Raw genomic sequence first — 15,771 nt, forward strand, 5'->3', positions numbered from 1 at the left:
TATGTCATGACGTCAACACAGGTTCGATATAGTAACCCTGGGAGAAATACGAATTTTTTCGTATTTCTTGTGGTCGGAAATGTCAATTTTCCAGTTTTTAAGAAGAAAAAAACTATGTGGCCGGTTTTTAGGCTAGACCCCGGCATGGCTATATATTGATTCTTATTGTTACTTATCTTGTAACTGCAGGCAATTTGAGCCTCTTCTTAATGTCATGGCGTCACCATAGCACAATTCTGTTTTTCACTCCTTTTTCGTTTTCGTGACATACCCGCTTTTCCGTGATTGCTTGGAACTCTCACTGTCGCTTATATTTTAACCGCATATTTCCTTGTTCTCACTGTGGTGTATCTATTAACATAAAATTTTTTTGGTTCTTTACTTTTGTTTTTCGGTAGTTTCAATTCTTGTTGCCGTTTATCTTCCAACCGTATGTTTCTTTGTTCTTCAGTTTTGTTTTTGACTTGTTGAAATTGCCACTGACGGAAGTATTCTGACTGTATATATTTGTTTTTCATTATCGTTTATCATTACTTTCAGCATATTTTCGATGCCCTTTACATTAGCTACTCGCATTGGTCTTGTCTTGTTTAAGATAGATAAGGTTAGATTTTATTCATTATCAATACGCAAGCTATCATACACTGTGCTTTTCCCCCAAAAGGCTCCTTGGCCTGTAATCAGGTGAGTAAATGCGGATCACAACTCAGAGAACAATAGCCAACTACTTACCGAAAAAAAATACATGTATATATTAAAAAAAGAACAACTACAACACCTATAAAACATAAAATAATTAATTTCTCAACAGAATATTAACCAATAAAACAGGTGATCTTCATATCATTATAAAATCCACTGGTCACAATCAGATTATGCAGAAAAAAAAACGAAATGCAATTAAATGAAAAACTATTCCTAACCATCCAAAACACAAAAGTAAGGCAAGAAAAAGGCTGTGCATAAGGCACAAAAAAAACATTTACTCACAGTCACAGAAAGAAGAGCAAAAAGAAGAAGGAAAGAAAATATAAATAAATAAAAACTATAAAATAATGTTTATGCAGGAGAAATTAAAAATTTATTCAGGAAAAAGTAAGGAAGAATTAATCACATGAAAACAAATTTTTTTACTAGTCTTTTGAAGGTACCAAACGAGTGGCATTCTCGAGCAGAATCGGGAAGTGTGTTCCATGTCAAGTGACACGTAGCAAAAGGAATAAAATCGGATCTTATTGTTGGTTCAGTTCAATAGTTCAGTTCAATATGGGTTTTAATTCAAAAAAATATATATAAAAATACACTTACCTCAATTCCTTGTGCATTGATGCACGTTTGGGCCCGTAATAATTGCAGAATCTAAATACAGCGTGGCCTCCTGTCCTCTCCAATTTCCACTCCAAACCGCCATCAAATAACAATAAATTTAACACAACTTCTCCTCCGCTCACACCTCTTGAAGTATCAAACTAAAATATAATAAATAATAATACTATCAAAAAATTTTAAACATACTAATAATTAAATAAATCTAGTAAATAAATTTTTAATCCTTTAGATATTTTTTTACATTCTTTTTAAAGGAGCTGAGAGACCTATATGACTTCAGCTCTTGCGGAAGTGCATTCCACTCTCTAGCACACGCAATTCTAGGAGAAAATTCCGACCTAGCTGTCGGTATCAGGGGTATATAAATGTCTGATGAAGATTGTGTATTTAAACTATGGATTTGTGATACTAGTGTGAATAAGCCTTTAAATGTTGATGGGAGTGTTCCTGAAAAATATTTAAAACAAAAAACGGTGCAAAATAGTCTGTAAATTGATGTCATTGATAGTCTGTTCGGTGCTGGGCTTAAAATTTGAAGTGCTTTGTTGTGAAGTGAGTTTAGTCTCTGTAAATGTGTCTTTAAATTAGATTGCCAAACTGTAGAACAATATTGAATTTAAGCTTGACAACTGCATTGTAAATCAGGATCAGTATTGTTTTAGGGAAATGGTGACGTGAGTTTTCTCAAGATTCCATGGTTCCTTGAGAGCTTCGTCTCGACACTTGCTGTGTAGCGTCTGAACGAGAGGTTTTCGTCGATTAAAACCCCTAGGTATCGAACTTTTCCTTTTTATGGTCTCTTGACAAGTCCACGAGAGGTTTCAATACCAATCACATCAGGAGCCAGCGAATCTATTCGTGAAAAAAATAAAACGCTCGTTTTGTCAATGTTGATGACTAGACGATTTGCGTCCATCCACAGTTACGTTTCTTCAAGAATGGCTTGTAGCTTTGTTGTGAGAGACCTGATGTTCAAATCTCAGCTTGCCATAAGTGAATCTTCCGCAAATGCCGTTAGTTCGTCCTCTGATTCTACTATAGACCCGGCGTCGTTTGTGGGTGACATAGTTTGCAGCAATAAGGGCTACAACTTGCAGGATCAGTACTTGCTGAAGATCATTTACATGAACAAGAAACAATACCGGTCCCAATTTAGAGTCTTTTGGCATGATGCCCATGGTGTCCCGAAGGAATTTTCTGTGGTATGGCCGATATTTGCGAAAAATTTACTCAGCGATGCGGCAACCTGTGTAGGTTCGGTAATTTCTTTATCATTCATGACTATTTTCGCTGGTAATGTGGAAGACAGTGGTTGGCCGTAGTACTAAGTTGATAATTCGCCAAACTTTTCGACCGTCCTTCCCGCTTTCCGTCAGCTTTTGGTGCAGGTAGCGACGCTTTGCTCCTCGTACCACATTCCGAAGGACTTTCCTGTATTGCTCATACTCCTCTAGCCGCACTAAGCTCGGAAAGCATCTATACTCTCCCCAAAGGTGTTTTTTCTTATTCACACAGGCCAGAAGACCATCCGTCATCCAGGGGCTATATTGGCTGGTCTTTTTGTCGTTTATTAGCTCTCGGGTTTCTCACGCAACACCTACTGTATACATCCAAGAACGTCGAGTGAAATAGCCCAAATGCTTCGTTTACATCTTGAATCTCTATTACGTTATCCCAGTTTAAATGCTTTAAATTCTTCAAGTTTTCCTCTGTTAAACATATAATTGGTAACATGGGGTTGATTCGTGACCTTATCTTAGCTTGTTCTGAAAGGGCGAGTGTTGCATGAATGGGGAAGTGGTCTGATGTGTCGCTGACGAGGACTTCCGCCGACTCTGGGAGCAATGAGCTGAATATGTTGTCGATAAGTGAATGCGTACTCTCAGTAACCCCTGTCGGAATCTTGACAGCAGGGTACAGGCCTGAACCTGCCATATTATTTAGCAAATCTGCTGCTTCGGCCGTTAGCGGAATACTGAGGTTAATATTAAAATCGCCCATGAGAATAAGGTCACTTTTTTGACACTCTGCTAGCTCCAGAACTTGAGCCATATGTTCCTTAAACTGAGACGTTGACCCTGACGGAGAACGATAAATTTCACCCACAATAACTTTTTTATTTGGGGACAGCCATACTTCTAGGAGCAGCGACTCGAAAATTCCTTCAATATATCGTGTAAGGTCTTGCCTAGTTTGAACCGTGTGTGTGTCGCGGATATAAATTGCTATACCACCCCTTTTCATCTGTTTTCTGTGGAGAAAATAGCTAGTGTAACCTGGAATATCCAAAAAGCTTTTGGTTTGTTGCGTAATAAATGTTTCACATAGGCCTATAAAATCTGGTCTATGCTCCCGACATGTCAACTCTAAATCAAAAAATGAGGAATACAGTCCTTGGCAATTCAAATGAAATACCGAAAGCTTAGAATCAGAAGACCTCCTAGTAATTAAATTAGAAATTACATATTTACTTCTAGGAAACTTTTTATCATCAATCAAATAGAAATCATTTTCTTGACCAATTTCTTGATCAAAAATCAGCTTGAGATTTAAATAAGACTTCTAAATTCTTTAATCTATCTAAAATCTCAATCAAATCTCTGTATCAAAATCTCTGATACCTCTCGGGGATAAAGCTGAAGAAAGTGTCATCACTTACTAACTGCAATCGGCGGTCCATCGTGAAAATTCCAGAAAAGCGAAGAGCCAAAAACAATGAACATACCCGATTGAACTTCTTTATGGAACACTAAAAGGAAACAAAAACAAACTAGATACCTTGAATTTTGGTAACATGAAAAAAGAGAAAAGAAAATTGAACAAAGATGAAACAAAAAAAGAAGAAAACTAAATTTTCGCTTTACATCCGTCTCTGCCATACTACTTAAAACAGAATTACTGTGCGGCTTCAACAATAATTCAAACACATGTCACGATATCACGTACATAAAAATTAAATATTGGAGAAGAAAATAAATGACAAAACGTTCCTCTGGGTCATTTTTGGCAAACAGTTTTAGCGGATCGAAACAGTCATCATCGTATTTAACCCACTGCTGTGAGATTTTTGACTTTTTTGTCTCCAGCCAGAGTTTCACGTTACGCTGGACCACACGAGTCTCACTGACCTTCTCTGCTCCCTTTGCATTTTTTAGCTTGTAACCGAGAGCCAATAATTCCTTTCTTCGCTTTCCTAATTCAGCAGGTAAGTCAGTTGACACGCTTTAGCCCGTTTTCTTTAGTTTACCACATTCTTTAAGAATCAATGAGCGATCATAATTCTTGAGCTGCACGAAAATAGGCTCAACTGTTTTTTTCCTACCGCTCCGCAGACTAGGTTCAACACCATCATCAGACGCGGTGAATTTTTGACCCTATACGCGACACTGATACCTATTTGATCAGGATCCGCAATCCCAAGTTTTTCGAAGAAATTTTTTACTGCATCACGATTCATTTGGCGTATCAATCCCGTGAAGCAGAATATTGTTTCTCCGTGTATGTAAATCCACTCGAAGTGCAGACGATTTCACCTTAATTAGTTCCAATTTTAACAGCTTATTTTCTGTCTTCAACACCTTATTTTCTTGTTGTAGCATAGAAATCGTAGCAGTTAATTCATCCATTCGGCGGTCAAAATGCTCTTTTGTTAGGGATATAGCCATCTCTTAATTTTTCAACAATAATGCCACACAATTCCAAAAATCCTTAAAAAGTCATGAAAGAAAACTTACTCGCAAGGGCCCGCAATTTGTAATATCCAGATATTACTTAGGGCCCACTTTCAGCAATCGCAATCAGTCAAAACTTATTATTCAAATTGTTTATCCAAGCAGCGTCCTTTGGGCAAGTGACGTAGCTAATCCAAATTCATTTCGTACCCGGAGACCTTCACTTTCACTGTCTGAATGCTAACAGGCAACTGAAGATTGATGTCTAGGAAGATTGATGGTTTAGGCTGTTCAATTGTCTTATAGGCATTATGAAACTACTTGAAACACTTTTTGTAAATAGACTAAATACACTTGGTATTTTATACTGAGCCGTGTTCATTTTGTAATGTTTAATTTTTCATAGATGTAATTCAGGTAATTCGATTTCATTCAGTTAATTTTGTTGCCTTGAAAACTTTTTTCTAGAATATATCTGTTGTTCACCGTTATTATAAAAGTAAAGAACAACATTAAATCCCAAAAAGAGCAGAATTTGTCTCGTATATGAACGGCAATGCATTGTCCTCCCCCCCCCCCCATTCTCGTTGTAGAAAGTTTTGAGGACGCTCTTTTGATTAAAAAGTTAAAGTTTTAATTTTTTTATTTCAAGTCATTAGTAATTTTTGCCATTCCTAGAACCATAAGGGATATTTTGTCGATTTAACACCCCTTAAGACATCTTATCGAAATTTCGATCAAATTTTTGCTTTCTCTTTGCTCTTCTCACCCAATTTTTTGCTTTCTCTGTGGCTGCTCCATTTTATATTTGCATTTTATATCATGTACATTACTAAATCAGGGTAATAATCAGGGACTTCACGTATCGGGGGGGATAGGGGGGACACCCCTCCCCTATAATATTTTTAGCGACTTGGTAAAAAAAAATTGATTCTTTAACCACACAACATGCAGCGCTGTAGTTTTACTTACTAGATTTTTGAAATGAATAACTGAAATTTCTAAGATTACTGCATGAAGGTGAATGCATAGACGTGACATCCACTAAAAACTAGATTCTTCCTAAGTCTCAAAAACCTCGGTGTCAGTCGGTAAATGACCCTATTTTACCGAATCAATTTTTAGATTTGATTGAAAGGGGCCGCTATCTCGATCTCATTCGGTAATTGGAGCGGCAAAATTGACTGGAAACAATGGATGACTGAATACAAATTTATTCGGTAGCAACTTGTTGAGAACTTCCGATTTGTGAATCATCGGGGTTGAGTTCAGTTTCACGATTGATTTCCATTGCAAAGAACATATTAACAATAACAAAAATATGTCAAGTTTAAGGACAAATCGGTTATTATAAGGACAAATTGACTGGTATTGTCTCTTGTTCACCTAAATAATCTTAAGCAAGTACTGACTCCTGCAAGTCGTAGCCCTTATTGCTGCAAACTTTGTCACCCACAAACGACGCCGGGGTCTACAGTAGAATCTGAGGACGTGCTAACGGCATTTGAGGATGATTAACTTATGGCAAGCTCAGAATGGAACATCAAGTCTCTCAAAATGAAGCTACAAGACATTCTTGAAGAAACGTACCTGTAGATGGACGCAAATCGTTTAGTCATCAGCATTGACAAATCGAGTGTTTTATTTTTTTCACGTACAGGTTTACTGGCTCCTGATGTGATTGGCATTGACACTTCTCGTGGACTTATCAAAAGACCAGAAAAAGGACGAGTCCGATACCTAGGGGTTTTAATCGATGAAAACCTCTTGTTCAGACACCACATAGCAAGTATCGAGACGAAGCTTTCAAGGAACCTTGGAATCTTGAGTGAACTCAGTCACCATTTCCCTAAAAAATACTGATCCTGATTTACAATGCCGTTATCAAGCCTCACTTTCAATATTGTTCTACAGTTTGGCAATCTAATTTTAAGACACATTTACAGAGACTAAACTCACTTCACAACAAAGCACTTCAAATTTTAGGCCCAGCACCAAACAGATTATCAATGGCATCACTTTACAGACTATCTTTCATTGTTTTTGTTTTAAATATTTTTCAGGAACACTCCCATCACCATTTAAAGGCTTATTCACAGTAGCATCTCAAATCCATAGTTTAAATACATGATCTTCATCAGACATTTATATACCCCCGACACCGACAGCTAGGTCGGAATTTTCTCCTAGAATTGCATGTGCTAGAGAGTGGAGTGCACTTCCGCAAGAGCTGAAGTCATATATGTCTTTCGGGTCCTTTAAAAAGAATTTAAAAAATATCTAAAAGATAAAAAATTTATTTACTAGATTTATTTTATTATTATTATTTTTTGAATTTTTTGATATTATTATTATTATTTATTATATTTTAGTTTGATACTTCAAGGAGTGTGAGCGGAGGAGAAGCTGTGTTAAATTTATTAATATTTGATGGCGGTTCGAGTTGGAAATTAAAGAGGACAGGAGACCACGCTGTATTTAGAGTGTGCAATTATTACGGGCCCAATCGTGCATAAATGCACAAGGAATTGAGTTGAGTTAATTTTTATATATTTTTTTTAATTAAAACCCATATTGAACTTGAAACTTGAACTTGTAAGAATATTTTCGATAAGGATTACCGTAAGCGTCATAAAGCCAGTTTTCATAAAAATGACCCTCAGCCGAAATGGATCCTAGCGACCGAGCAGGTAGTGACTAACCCATTTGCTGCATCAGCTCCTAAGAAACTGAAATTGGCAGTTCGTTCCAACGGAGGAAAAGGTAAGACATAGCCTATACAATGAAATTTTCACTGTGAATAGACCAGTGGGTAGGCTGTGCATATAGCCTACACGATTCCACTTGACTAGCGCAGTAATTTATATTAAAAGGTTAATGCCGGGCAGGGGCGTAATTTTCTATAGGGCAGGAGGGCAACTGCCCCCCCTGACCCCAGTTTGCCCCGTCCCAGCTTGATGTTTGCCCCCTCCCCAGCTGAAATTTTGCGTCTTCGAAACTCTCGTCGAAACTAAGATAGGTCTGATCCACAGAAACAGATCGGTTTTCTTTAGCATACCTTTGCCTTTGTGATAAGATTGGAAGACGAAAGGCTTTTTAACTAGAGTATCGTCGGTATGTTTATGATTTTCGAATCACATTTTGTTGTCCGCTCCCAAAGGAGAAGGGCTAGTGACAGCCTTGGCCAGGGGCGTTTCTAAGGGGGGGGGGGGGAGAATCCCCTCCTAAAGGTCCTAAGAAAGGACGTTTGTCTGGCGAAGCCCGGCAAAAGTCACTTTTTTTCGGCGTCTGACAAAGCCTCTAAAATGGTTTCGTCATCCCCACCCCTAAAGGAAAATTTCTAGCAACGTCCCTGGCCTTGGCTACAACTAGAAGAATTTGAGACAAGAGTATAATTTTATTTGGCAACCGAGCGTCAATCACCGCCCTGAAATCCTGGATCTGCCACTGTTTCTTAGTTGTAAATATAATAGAAAATACATTTTTTTGGGGGGGATTTGCATAATTTTCCGCATTGACGTGGCAAAATTTTTTGAAGTTTCCCCCCCCCCAGGATTTTTCTTAATTTCCCCCCCGTTGGCCGGGGTTCCAGACTATGGGGGGGGGGGGGTGAATGAAAATTTTTATAAACTTATAGATTTTAGTATTTTTATAATTTTAATATTTTTATGCTTTTGGCTGATGATGGAGTGGCGTTATCAGCCGTTGTGCAGGTATCCGTAGAGTCGTCAAAATCGATGACCGATAAAGATCCCTTAGGAACTGAAGTTGAACTTTCCATTATTGAAGATATGATAAAAGTGAATGCAGAAATAATAAAAGAAGTTAAAGATATGGCTTCGTTGAGTGAATCAGAGCCGTTAACCCCTTTACCGGAACAAGATTGCCCAGTACAGCCTGTAAAGACAAACTTCAACGAAAACATCTGTGTAAGTGAACAATCTCTTAGTGACACAAGAAAGTCAAGCGTTAGTGTGCCGGAAGACAACAAAGAGCTACTTACAAAGTGCCTGGCCTTGATAGATGTTGCGTATGATGTAATTGGTGAGTGCTGAGCAAAGTATTGCTTTGACAGTGCCTCGGGCAATAAAATAAAACTCTCGCCATCGATACTGCCAGTATGTGTGAATTTGTAGGTGAAAGCTTTAAAGAACTTGAAGTTTTGTCAGCAGCTATAATCGAAGCTGAAACTCACAAGAGCATGACTTTCGAAAATCTGCATCTTGATTGTTGTGTCGATCATGATCCTGGAAAGCGACCATTCCCACTTAAAGAGTTTCAGAAACGATATTTACTTACAGTGGGTCCTAACCAGCCGTGTCTAGCAGCTTTTCCGGAGCAAAAAAACGCATCGATAGGCAGCAGACATCAGAAGAGAAGGAACGTTGGTTGGTACAAAAAGTACAGGTACCTTGAGTATAGCGTCATCAAGGACCGAATCTATTGCTTTGCATGCATGTTGTTTCCGTCTGGAGCAAAACACGAAAAGGCAGAAGATGCGTGGGTTAAAAGTGGACTGTGTTCTTGGAACAAGATGATGAGTAGAGGGACTGAGAACCCTGGCAAGTTGAAGGAACATTTTGAAAGCACCGCTCATCAGTCAGCAGTCATTGACATGGCCGTTTATAGCAAACTCGGATTTGGCATTGAAAAATTGTTTGATGAACAGACTAAGGCCTTGAAAAGGCGACAAGAAAAGGAAGCAATTGAAAACCGACGGGGGGTGAAGGTCCTAATCGACATAGTAAAGACACTGGGAAAACAACAGATAGTCCTTCGTGGTGCGGCCGATGACAGTGATGTAAAATTTCGTCAAATTGTGGATCACAGCGAGTTTACCATGTGGATCACAGGTAGTTTACCATGTTTTTCTTCATTGTTCTTTCACGCAACCAATTACTGAAATGTGGATCACAGCGAGCAACTAGGTTTACATTTCAGTAATTGGTTGCGTGAAAGAACAATGAAGAAAAACATGGTAAACTACCTTAGCGGTGTCTCGCAAAACCAATTCCTTTAGGTAGGCCTACTGGGTAACGAAATTAAGTGCATGATTGTAACCGCTGTGAATGCTAGCGGTGTATATTCAATTATCGCTGATACCACGCCGGACTGCGCACACGAAGAAAGACTTGTGATTTGCGTCAGGTTTGTTGGTTTTGGTGGCACCATCCAAGAGAGACTTTTAGCCATAGTACCAGTTGAATCAAAAAAAGGGAAAAAACTGCCGATAATATCCTGTAAGTCTTAGAAAAGGAAGGAGTAAGCAAAGAGGCGCTCATGTACCAAAGTTATGATTATGCGAGCAACATGTCTGGTGTTCTTCAGGGTGTCCAGGCACATATATCAGCCGAAGTAGGAAAGGAAGTACGCTATATTCGCTGCATGGCTCATAGAGAAAATATTATTGTGGAACACGCCTTCAGTAGCAGTTCCATAGCTCGAAAAATGTTTGAAATCTTGCAGGACCTCTATGTCTTCTTTACTGGTGGAACGAAGCGAGTTATAGCTTACAAACGAGCACTTGAAAGAGCTGAGTCAATGCTCAAGCTAAGAAATCTGTCAATGACAAGATGGACTTCCAGGTCCGAGAGCTTGACAGCGTTGTGGGCCAGCGTTGGCACCATTGTTGAAGTCCTTGAAGAGCTAATAGAACAAGATGAGGACAAAATAATAAAATAAAAGCTCGAGCTCTGCATCGCCACATTACTTGCTTTGATTTTATTGTTACACTTATGTTCATGCGCCAAGTCATGTTCAGGATCTGATGACTGCAAATACAAAACTCTGGTCAACAAGTGACATCTTAGATGCTCTCCTCCAATATACGGCTCAGATAGAGAAGCAAATTAAGGTATCAAAAGCAGCAGCAGAAAACTTTTGTTCAATAGCCGAAGACGAGTTCCGACTTAAACACCGTCCTGGACGTCCACCTTCTCGTTATTCAGAGGTAATTCCTAATTCTGGAGCCAACATGTCAGATGACTGGAAATCGTTTTATGTTAAGGAGCTGTGCGGTATCCTCAGAATCCTTGTGAACGGCTTGGACGATGCAATCCATCACAAATCCTCTTTTCTAGAGCCAGCGTATCAGTGTTTATTGGGCAAAATGGACGACAGCTATGAAAGCCTTTCGGAAGTAGCAAAGCTTTTTCCAGGAAGAAGCATAGATCCCGCGGAACTCGTGTTAGAGCTTAAGCCCTTTAAATGCTTTTTGATCAGGACTGAGGTCGAAAGCAGTAAAGCCATTGATCGGACCGTTTTTGAGGCTCTATTTAAAGAAATTTATGCTGTCAAGACAATATTCCCAACTATCTGGTCAGTTTACAAGTGGATCGCAACAGCGCCCCCAACTGTAGCAACGGCAGAAAGAAGTTTCAGCAAACTTAAATTGGTCATGACATGTTTACGTGCAACAATGGATCACGACCGTTTGGATCATCTCCTCATGATGTGCTGCGAAACTGACATTGCTGACGGGCTGAAACTTGACAAATTGCTTGAAGTCTGGTTGTCTGCCAAGACGGTGGGCCTTTTAATTCAAGTTAGCTTTTTTCATTCTGACTCTTTTTATATATACTAATTGAATTCTAAATTTCTTACTTTGGCTAATATAAATCATAATATCATCATACCCCTCCTCATCAATTGCTTTATTCCACAAGAAAAGAGAAAAATCGTTCGCTATATCAGAGGATAGTATAGGCTATGAAAGATGTACCTCTCGGGGCGGATCGGGCTCAATTAATTCAGGAAAACCGTTGGAGTTCCTATGATAGCGATTCGGTATTAACACAAAGCACAAGAAGTTAAACTCAAGTTTTTTTTTCTTCTAATTGTTAACAAAATAAAAAAAAAGTCGGTAAAAATGACCAGCCAGTCGGTAATAATCTATTGCCCCCCCCCCAAACATTTTGGCTAGTTACGCCCCTGGTAAGAATACAATACATGTAATAATAGAATAGATTGTATTATATACCTAAACAAATAAATGTGTTACCAACCACTTAAAATATATTTTACTGGCTTTTTGGATAAATAAAAAGGCAGTTCAGAGCTATTCTATGAATTTTAGACTAACCGTAGACAAGGAAAAACAAGAATAAACTGGAAATTATCTCCTAGAAATCGATCTGTTAGCCAACTGAAATATTTTAGAAAATGTGTTGAACTCTGGAGAACAATTAGTGCCCCTTTGCGAAGGTGTTAAGGATGACAATTTAATCTCCCCCCCCCCCACTTCTTTTTCAGTCCTATTGCGAATTTGCTCTATTTTTGGGTAATACTATGGAAGCTTTTCAATCTAATAGATTTAAGGAGAAGCAGGAGTTACATACCTCTCATATAGATCTTAGCTAAGTAATATCATTTTCGGTATTCTTAAAAAAAGGTGGTTTTTATTCTTTCCAATCTTATCACCTCTTTTTTTTCCATAGCTGTAATTGATCACGAACAGACATGTAATAAGAAGCATATATTCTAGCGTATAGAATATATGCCAGAATACACAAACTTGTCTTAGAATACACAATCCCCCCTTAGAATACACAAACTTGTCAACAATGCTTCCTGAATTTTTTCGTATACTCGTGTTTACCTAGATTTTGTGTTTATATCCCTTATCCCCTCTCCTTATAAACTTCCCTTAATGAAATAATACTTTTATCATCATGCAAATTTAATTACAGACAGCCCTTCTGATTTGTAATTAGCATGACGACATCGTTATTTGGTAAGCCATGCACATATACAATCTATTACTGTTCCACTGTGCCGTCTCTGCTTGAGGAGGAGGAAGTCTGAAAACAATTAGACGAAAAGCAATTCTATGTTGTATTTAATGCTTTTTCTAATCATTACTTACACTAATGTATGCAACATGCCTTCTCTTAATTTCATATATGTGATAGATGTTGACAGAGTATATACACTGAATTTTGATTCATTGGGATTAATATGAGCTAATTATAAGAAGGACTGTAAAATATATTAAATTCCTTTTTCTTTGCAAGGGCACCTTCTAAATTCGTTAAATATGCCATAAAATTATGCCCGTTTTCTGCTGTATCAAATTGTTAAGATCTTACATGTCATTACAAAATAGAGCATTGAAAAGATAACTTTGATGAAAATATCACCCAAGTGCTTAGAACACTGATCAGATTAGAATGACGGAAAATGCTTGCAAAAATGTCCAAAAACTTACTATGCAAGTCCTCAGATTTTGTTTATAATCGTTTTATTCCAAAGATGTAAGATCTTAACACATTCAACAGCTTTTTCAAAAATAGGGAACACTATTATATCTGCTTACACTTCCTTTAACAAATCGTCTATTTGAAATAAAAAAACTTCCTACTGGCTTTTCACTTTCATCAAGATTCAGCAGCAAAGTTTGACTTTTAACCTAGATGTCAAGCAGCAAAAAATTCAATGTTATTTCCAAATGTAGTGCTACCACCGTCACAATAGCATCCATGCCTCTCCCATCCTTGAAAATAATCTTAAACTATATACGAAAGTCGTGATTTTTTTTTACGATTGATATTTTTTTTGCATACAGTGTTCCTTTTTTTTATTTCTGATATCTTTCCTATGTATCAATTATGGCCTTTGGTATCCCAAGAAGGACACATTTATCCAGGATAAATCATATATTAGAGAACAGAGGAATCAGAAAATACTTTAGAACTTTTATTCTTGTATCTTCTAAATAATCATATTATTTTCAGGCAATTTATATTTTTGTTGTTATCAAACCTTTGTCTAGATGAAACCTGATATAAAAAAAAATAAAATTATTAACACATAATTGTTGAAACAGTTCATTGGAAAATATAAAAAGTGTTTGATTATCCATCATGCACATTACTAAATCATGGTAAGAATACAATACATGTAATACTAGAATAGATTGCATAATATACCTAAGCAAATAAATGTGTTACCAACCACTTAAAATATGCTTTACTGGCCTTTTGGATAAATAAAAAGGCAGTTCAAAGCTAGTCTATGAGTTTTAGACAAACCATAGACAAGGAAAAACGAGACTAAACTAGAATTATCTCCAAGAAATCAATCTGTAACCCAACTGAAATATCTTAGAAAATGCGCTGAACTCTGGAGAACAATAAGTGCCCCTTTGCGAAAGTGTCAAGGATGACAATTTAATCTCCTCCCCCTCCCACTTCTTTTTCAGTCCTATTTCGAATCCACCCTCTTTTAGGGTAAAATTATGGAAGCTTTTCAATCTAATAGATTCAAATAAAAAGAATTCTTTATTAAGGAGCTTTTGAAAACAGAGTCAAAATTTGAAGTCTTGATAAAAAAAAGTTCTTTGACTTTTATATTGCTGTCAAAATTTTATTTTTAAAGTTCGGTTATGATTCTACTAAAATTACGACTAAAAATTACCGCAGCCCCAAGCCGCCAAAGGCCAACATAGTTACAGCTACGCATAATCCTTCTCCATACCAATCTATTCAAAGCCTTCCTCTTTACATCTCCATACGAAGTTCGTGTTTCCCTTAAATCTGTCCTCACGACATCCTCCCCCCGACAATATTGGGGAATAAATGGGATGACTCCCTATGCATTGAGTCAATAGATTCTGATTCATTTTTTTTGTGTTCCCTGTTTTGCTAATTTTTAGCTGTATTAAAACTTTTTCTTTCTTTGTGTGACCAGTTTTTTTAAAGGGTTTTTTAATAGATGAGAAATAAAAAAAATCGGACTCTTAATAGCTCTAATTTTATTTATGAATAAAATAGAAAGCAGCAAAATTGTGTTTTTCCAAATTTTTAAGAAACTAACAATACATATCTGGGTAAAGATATAATGAGAAGATGAACCATGTCCGGATGACAAACTTCATTAGCATGAGCCCGAGCATCAATAGACGATAAACATTTATGTTGGGGCTATAACACAGCTTTTGAAAAGGAGCAAGCAAGTCTGATCAATCATACTGCAGTGTCACTATCTGTTAACAAATAAATCTACTAGAATCTTCAGAAAAACGAATCACTAAATTAGTACAAAGTAGCTTGGCAAAATTATGAAGTTAAACTTATCATAAACGATTAGCTGAGAAAACGCAATTCCGCCATCTGGATAGGTTTCTATGGGTAAACTGAAAACCCGGCTCTTCAAGACTAAATTACAAAGAATAAATCTTTCTGATTCAAGTGATTCTGTGCTTTTCCTGTAGATTTTTCCGATAATCTTGCCAGGGGCGGATCCAGGAGTTGTTTTAGGGGGGGGAGCGCAAAATAGGCTGATCCAATAAACTTGCGTTAGGAGCAAGTTTAATTAATGCGAACTTGCACTAATAAAGCAAATTACACTACTTTAAACTATGTTAGGGGGGGACGCCCCCATCGCCCCTCCCCTGGATCCGCCAGTGAATCTTGCAACAAAAAAAGTTACAAAAGTAAAAGATTACTTTTACTTTTGAAAACAGCTATATCACCTAAAAATTGTACTATGGGAACAAGTCCCCCCCTCCAGTAACAGGATTTGAATTAAATGTTGGTTGCTGCGCCCTGATATACTGTTGGATAGGAGTTGATCTAAATGAAATAAGATGAAAGGGGCTCAGTTAAACACACACTGCGTGGAGCTCCTTTAAATAATTAATTAAAAAAAAACTTTCCGAAAAATAAGTTTTTCAGAGAAAAGTAAAGGCCATTTTAAACTTAAGCTCAGGAGATACAAATACCTGCTAAAATTCAAACTTAAAACGACCAGAAATTACTATTAAAGAATAAAT

The sequence above is a fragment of the Artemia sp. Qi Xiang Cuo genome, chromosome 16 (genome assembly GCF_049724085.1).
Source record: "Artemia sp. Qi Xiang Cuo chromosome 16, ASM4972408v1, whole genome shotgun sequence".
In the NCBI taxonomy this organism is placed as follows: domain Eukaryota; kingdom Metazoa; phylum Arthropoda; class Branchiopoda; order Anostraca; family Artemiidae; genus Artemia; species Artemia sp. Qi Xiang Cuo.